The following is a 7486-nucleotide window of genomic DNA, read 5'->3' on the forward strand; positions in this document are numbered from 1 at the left end:
AGTTCTCAAAAACTGAGTGACTGTGCAAGAAGAAGAAGAGTGAGGAAAGCCAGGCTTACGTGGCTGTGACTGGAGAAATTATGCACAGTGCAAGCTTTGCATTTTGTATCACCAGTTATCCATCTTCATGATGAAGTGGTATAGAGGAGGATTTTCTTAAAAAGACGACTTGAAACTTTAGCTACAAATTGCCAGAAGATACATCTGAGATGCCTGGATTTGATCTGTTTTGGTGAAAGAAAATCTGTGCTCTACTCCAGTATGAAGCTAAGATTAATGATGCAAAATGCAAAGCTTGCACTGTGCACAATTTCTCCAATCACAGCCACATAAGCCTATAACGTCTCCTGAGTTGTCTGGGTGTCTTGGTGGCTTTTCCTTGTAAATCACTGCAGAGGTGTTATCAGGTTGTGAAAACAGTGTTTTCAGTTTTTTTCAGTAGCTTTTACATAATATATGATGGACATGTTAGATTTACACAGAAATTAAGTTGTTTTGGAGCAGATTCAGCCATGTTGGATTCACAGCCAAAGAGAGACCAGACGTCACGGTGCCTCTACTGGGACTGGCTGTCCCCCCCCCCAAAAAAAACAGATTTGCAAGATTGTAAGTTTTTCAAACCTGTAATCTGGGTCAGGAAAAAGTTCAGGATGGTCCCATCTATACTTCTTGATTCTGCTCAGACATAACATCTTCAGATTATGGCACAGTTGTTGAAATGATGGTGGTACTGTCCATTGATGTGATATTTATTGCAGCCGCCATGACAACTCTGTAAATTTGTGGCACGTCCCTGGCAAGGCTGCCTTTGATGGTTCCTGACTTGTCCTGACTGCTGAAGCACTGCCAAAGATAAATAGGAGCCGTAGTGTACAAGCAGCCCCTGACAATGATTATTACTGTATTCTTCCCTTGTTCCATTCCAGGGGTGTATGCAGTTAAGGTATTGATTAGGGCATTCCTCTGGTGCCTGGTTCACTTGTCCTCACCATCAAGCCTGTCATTAGCACTCTTGAGCTGCAAGTTGAACATTTCCATTGTTAGTCATAAGCAATTATATATACTTTCCTGTTCAGATACTGTATAATTTGAGCGGCATGGTCATAACTGGTATTCAACTCAACACCTTATTGGACAGGCCCTATATTTTTAACAAGCTGTTTATATTGTTTCCAGAATTTTCTCAATTTAGTTATCAATTAGGTATACCACACAGGTGAAAGCAGATCAGACAAAAATGATTAATCCTCTGTACCCACTGTTATTTGTGTAAAGGGCCTTTCACACCGCATGCTTTGGAAGCATCAGAGGTGCCACAAATGGGTCTAAAAAGCATTATTTTCAATGAAACGCGTTGCTTTTTAGAGGCGTCTGAAGCGTCACGTCAAAAGCCGAGCTAAACCAACACTTCTGCCACGAGTGTGCGCATTCCTGCTTGTCAACAGGCTGACGTGGTCAAAGTTCAACCCAATACAACTTTTGGAGCTCTGAACTGTGACAAAGCTTCGCACTGTCCAATAGAAACAACGTGTCGGGTCCAAACATGGAAGACTAGTGACAGAAAGCACTGATCTCTACAAAACAGAAACGTGTCACAGGACTGCTCATTTATACAGAGCAGTTTTCTGAAGAAAAATCCTTGCAAATGTTTTTTTTTAAACCTCAAAATTTATTTGATTGCTATATTAAAGCTTTTTCGTGGTTCATCGACACAAATACAACATGGCGATCACTCAGCTTTCCTCTGGAGAAAGAAAAAAAAAAAACATCTGAGCAGAAGTCTCCGCCCCCTTGCCGCATGCAACTCGTCGGGGGTGTGGGAGGCGTTGATGCGACGCGTTGCCTGATGCATATAAAGCATGCAATGTGAAAGGACTTTTAGTTACCATATTTCCATAAATAGAGCATGTTTCATAATATACTGTGTAAAAAATGAAACAGCAAAACTTTATTAAAGTGATGAGGATCTAACAAACAGAAAACACATTAACTCACTTCTTTGAGTGACTTTACTGGAAGGCCCATTACGTCCAGGCACTGCTTGTAATTGGTTCAAGCCCACACTTCTGGTTTAAAGCTGGCCATTCTTCAGATGATCATCTCAGCAGCGTCCACATTGTTCTCTCTCCTGGTATGTCTGGGAACCGACACTTTCAGGGACGGTCAAAGGATGCAGTGCATCAACTTTGTCATTTAGCTGTTTGATACTGTGAATGATGTCATTCTGCTTCTCCTGGAACACAAAATGTATATAGATCCATATGTTACAACCTTAATACAGAAGTTCTCACTTTACATGAAATCCTAATGCTTTACAAATGATTAAACCAATGCTGTTGACCTTTCATCATAAGCACGAACAAATCTGTGAATGAACTGAGTGATGAAAGTAAGTAAGTAAGTCCCTTCGGCTGCTCCCTTGTTTGCACTCGGGGTCGCCACAGCAAATCTGAGGTGGATCTGCATGTTGAATTGGCACAGGTTTTACGCCGGATGCCCTTCCTGATGCAACTCCACATTACATGGAGAAATGTGGCAAGGGTGGGATTTGAACCCGGAACCTTCTGCACTGAAACCAAGTGCATTAACCACTCGGCCACCACTCTGAGTGATGAAAATGAGCCATGGAGGAAAAAACAAACAAAAAAAAAAACAAAAAAAAAACTTGAAAGACCTTGGCAAGGCCCTGGCGGGGTCTGGTGGTTGTCCCCCAGAAAAATGTGAAATCTAAAATGCATAGAGCTCAATCAGAGCTGTGACTCGCCCGGTCTGAGAGCCCCTCACACCGGGTAGAGAGACAGCAGCTGGCCACCAGGTCAATAGTCCCTCCCCACATAGAGCAGAAAAATACACAAACACACTGCTTCGCTTTAAATGCACAATAAGTCTATTTCAGATGATCAGCGTGGACCATCTTTCTCTTAACCCTTTACCTACTGAGGCTATAAATGGACGATTGGTTATAATTTTTTATTATAGCAATAAAATTAAGAAATAATGTTCTATGTTTGTGTGCTTTGGTACCCTTTTCCAGGAGTACTTGAATTTAAATTATATTACACCTGATTAACTATTTATACACATTATTTGTAAGTTTTAACATTTAAAATGAGAAAAAACACAAAAACGAACTTGATTTTTTTTTTCAGTTTTTTAGTGAAAAATGATTATGTAAAGGAAGTTTGGATTTCACATTTTTAACAGGAAGCTGTACGTGTTTACAATCAAAATAATTAATTTTGTGTGTCTAGAACTCAGAAACAGTGCAAAAGTAAACATTTTACAAGGTGAAAATATGCAAAAAGTAACCAATTTTAAAGTGCAGAACCAAACAATATGAATAACAACAAAGTGCAAAACTATATATAAATGTCAATTATTATCTGTATTATTAAAATGTGCAATAAATCACTCATTTTGTGCAAAATTATACAATATGAATAAAACAATAAAGTGTCAAACTATATACAAATATATAACCAAGAATCAAAATTAGATCTAAACTACATAAGTCCATTGTCAGTGTGGTGCTGTTTGTAACAGTTTCTGTCTGGCTGAAGACAGAGGCCAATTTTACAAAGTTTGCACATCCAGCAGGTTGACCTCTTGCAAACCTTACAAGAACCCTGCCTTTTCCTCAAGAATTACTACATTTATGTTTGCTGTCTGTCTCTGTACTTTTCTGTCACTTTTGCGCTCTTTTTCATACTTTTCCCTCATTTCAAAAGTCACTGAACGCACTTTACCATAATATATGCAACATATAGCAAACTGTTGGAAAGCACGGGTTCTTGGCTTGCTGTCAGTGTTGAAATTTTTCAGACTGAGGGCTTACATGAGAACTTACGGTAATGAGAATAAGCGGCGCATGAGTGTGAAACTTCAGTGTATTTCCTCTGTGTGATGACGTCACAGGCTTATGTTTACCGTAATACACCAAATATCATTGGAAAGCCCTTGGTGTTAGCTTTACAATGCACTTTGAATCATTCGGATTGGACAAACTATGGTGGAGTTACGCTAAAAAAAATATGCATATGGAAAATACGGCGTGGGCGCCATCGCCGTAGATAAAGGGTTAAAAGGCTTTATTTTACTCTATGTGTCACATTGGAAAGCAGTAGCTATCGTTGCTAATTTGATTAGCTGTTATGCTCGCCTTTTTCTTTTTTTCTGCGGACGTTGCAGCGCCACACACAGGCCTGGCATATGTACTACAACGTTAAGCGAAGCTTTGAGGCACAGAATTTGCCTCGAACATTTTTTGTAATCGAATTATTCGAGTTACTCGACTCATCGTTTCAGCCCTAATTCTGGTGCTTTCTCAGGTCTATTTACCCACCAAAAGAATCTAAAAAAAAAAATATTTTTTTTGGACAGATCACTTTTCCCACACCAGATAAGGTGGTAAACCTCAGTAGTATAGCACAGAAGTCCTTATGTTTCATGTGTATGGTACCATAGACAGTATACACACACTATGCAAATGAAACATTATGCAAGGGACATAGAAATTGAGTTTTCATAAAAGGAATTCTGTAACTTTATATCAGCAATAAATAAACATGTTAATTAAGTAACAGGGCCTGTAAATTATTTCTTTAAATAAGGAAAGTTAGTATATACAACTTCATTATTGGCAGATTTTACTGTATTTTCAAATTATATCCCAAATAGAGCAGAATATTTCTTGCCAGAAATTTTGAATATTTTGCTTGCTGAATGTGAATTTTTAGAATCTTCTGGCACAAGATACTGAACAATCTTATTTAACCATTATAATACAAACCTCGGGATAAGGATCGGGCTGATGTGAATCAACTGCAGGCAAACACTCAACCGACTGATCAGATGGAGGATTCAGTGATTTAACAACTATTAAGGCAGCAGGCATGGTTACTGTGGAGGGGAGAGACAAATAATAATCCACAAATATTATCAAACTTATCTTTATAAAGTCTCTTTCTGGGCACTGACATGACTTAAACTTTAATTGCATCAACACCTAATAAAAGACAGAGTATATATTTTAGTCATGGTCATAAAAAGTTATGTATATTTTAAATTTAGCATTTAGTTAAGCAAATTAGTCCCTTTGAGATCGAGACCTCTTTTATAAGTGACCTGGACAGTTATAAAGTTTCCAATTCACCCAACCTGCATGTCCTTGGAAGTGAGATGCCCACACACACCTTACTGACACCTTTAGGCTTCTGGCTTAATATCAGAATATATTAAAACATGGACAAAATATGAATTAGGCCTGTGCCTCTCTGTGGCTAACGTTAGCTCCGTGCTAGTCAAAAATGTGTTGGTTTGGTTCCCATTAGTCCATGTCTGGCATAATCAAGCTTCAAGCAAGTTTTGTTATTTCTGGCTAAAACGAATTTGTCCTCACATCAGGTTCCATTACCTCGTGATGACTGTAGGAAGGCCTCGCCATTTGAAGCTAGCTGCTAACTCGTGGTTGTGTTGGTTTTCTGTGATCCAGTCGATGATCTTCCAGCATTAGTCTCCTCTTCTGCTCTCAGTGGTCTCTTAATCATAGTATAGAGACTGAACAGGCAAATTAACATCTTGAACATAAACTTTTATTTGCCAAAAGCGAACAGAGCATGCAGCACTGTTAGCTAAGTCGTCGTCGTCGTCTTCTTCTTCTTCTTTGTTAAACAGTGGGTTTTAACCCAACTCGGTGCACTACTGCCACCAACTGTTTGGTGGAGAGCGCTGCTGTTATATTGTGTACAATGTACATGTTTTACCCTGGATAATTATAATATCATGCCTCACTGCAAACATGAATTAAGCAGCTGATATTAAAGGAATCAGAAAGCAAGTAATATGTTGTAACAATTATGTGGTAACAATTTCCACCAAACACTGTTCGACTGTGACATGAAGTCATCCTCAAATGAGGCCTGAGTGAAACACTAAACCCTGGACAAATGTTCATTCTGGAAATGTGAAATCGAGTTGATGTTCGACTGTAACATGTGTCACTGTTCATCTCATGTTCAGCATGTTTGTTTTAAAACATGGACAAAATATGAATTAGGCCTGTGCCTCTCTGTGGCTAACGTTAGCTCCGTGCTAGTCAAAAATGTGTTGGTTTGGTTCCCATTAGTCCATGTCTGGCATAATCAAGCTTCAAGCAAGTTTTGTTATTTCTGGCTAAAACGAATTTGTCCTCACATCAGGTTCCATTACCTCGTGATGACTGTAGGAAGGCCTCGCCATTTGAAGCTAGCTGCTAACTCGTGGTTGTGTTGGTTTTCTGTGATCCAGTCGATGATCTTCCAGCATTAGTCTCCTCTTCTGCTCTCAGTGGTCTCTTAATCATAGTATAGAGACTGAACAGGCAAATTAACATCTTGAACATAAACTTTTATTTGCCAAAAGCGAACAGAGCATGCAGCACTGTTAGCTAAGTCGTCGTCGTCGTCTTCTTCTTCTTCTTTGTTAAACAGTGGGTTTTAACCCAACTCGGTGCACTACTGCCACCAACTGTTTGGTGGAGAGCGCTGCTGTTATATTGTGTACAATGTACATGTTTTACCCTGGATAATTATAATATCATGCCTCACTGCAAACATGAATTAAGCAGCTGATATTAAAGGAATCAGAAAGCAAGTAATATGTTGTAACAATTATGTGGTAACAATTTCCACCAAACACTGTTCGACTGTGACATGAAGTCATCCTCAAATGAGGCCTGAGTGAAACACTAAACCCTGGACAAATGTTCATTCTGGAAATGTGAAATCGAGTTGATGTTCGACTGTAACATGTGTCACTGTTCATCTCATGTTCAGCATGTTTGTTTTAAAACATGTCTGATAATGTTTGAACTGCAAGTTGTGAAGTGACCAGTAAAAAATATTACTTGTCTGTGAGCTGTTTTATTTAAATGTCAATGTTTCCTGCTCATGCATGTTGAAAACATTATTTTGTAAATCAATTTTTAATACCTTTAATGTATTTTTCCTTATTTTCAAAAATGCTAAAGATAGGCTTGTTTTAAATTTGGCAAAATGTATGTAACTCAGGTCTGTGGGACGTCTGGATAATAAGATGCCATTGCAATCTGTTTCCATAAAAAACATATTTTTGGTAGCTGACAATCACAGTCTGTAGTGATGTAAATTTTTTTTTTTTTTTTTTTGCAAAAATTAATATTCCAATTAACAGAGTGCATGTTTATGCAAGTTGCCCCAAGACATGTTTCTGAGTTAGCTCTGTCAGTTTATTACAGTAATCTTGAAATTATATATTCAGTAGACCTGAATAAATCATAAATCGACAAATTATTGGTTACCGTGAGTGTTTAAATCATTTCCTATTGTTCATTCTACCTATGTTTGCACACATAATTTAAATGGAGTCCAACATTAACTTTCTGTAGACAGTAAATTATATTTATTTTCCTGTAATATGAAATTTTACAAAATTTTAGAAATATATATACTTTTATTTTGAGGCAAGCTTT

At 38.1% G+C, this 7486-nt stretch overlaps 1 long non-coding RNA gene across 1 annotated transcript; it reads right to left on the minus strand.

Moving 5' to 3' along the window:
• Positions 1 to 2187: 2187 nt before the first annotated feature.
• LOC117516649 lies at positions 2188 to 6268 on the minus strand. The gene is made up of 3 exons (XR_004562509.1): positions 6208 to 6268; positions 4790 to 4899; positions 2188 to 2233 (listed from the first exon to the last, which is right to left on the minus strand). It is a non-coding gene; the product is annotated as an uncharacterized LOC117516649 (long non-coding RNA).
• Positions 6269 to 7486: the final 1218 nt, after the last annotated feature.

The sequence above is a fragment of the Thalassophryne amazonica genome, chromosome 9 (assembly GCF_902500255.1).
Source record: "Thalassophryne amazonica chromosome 9, fThaAma1.1, whole genome shotgun sequence".
Taxonomy (NCBI): Eukaryota; Metazoa; Chordata; class Actinopteri; order Batrachoidiformes; family Batrachoididae; genus Thalassophryne; species Thalassophryne amazonica.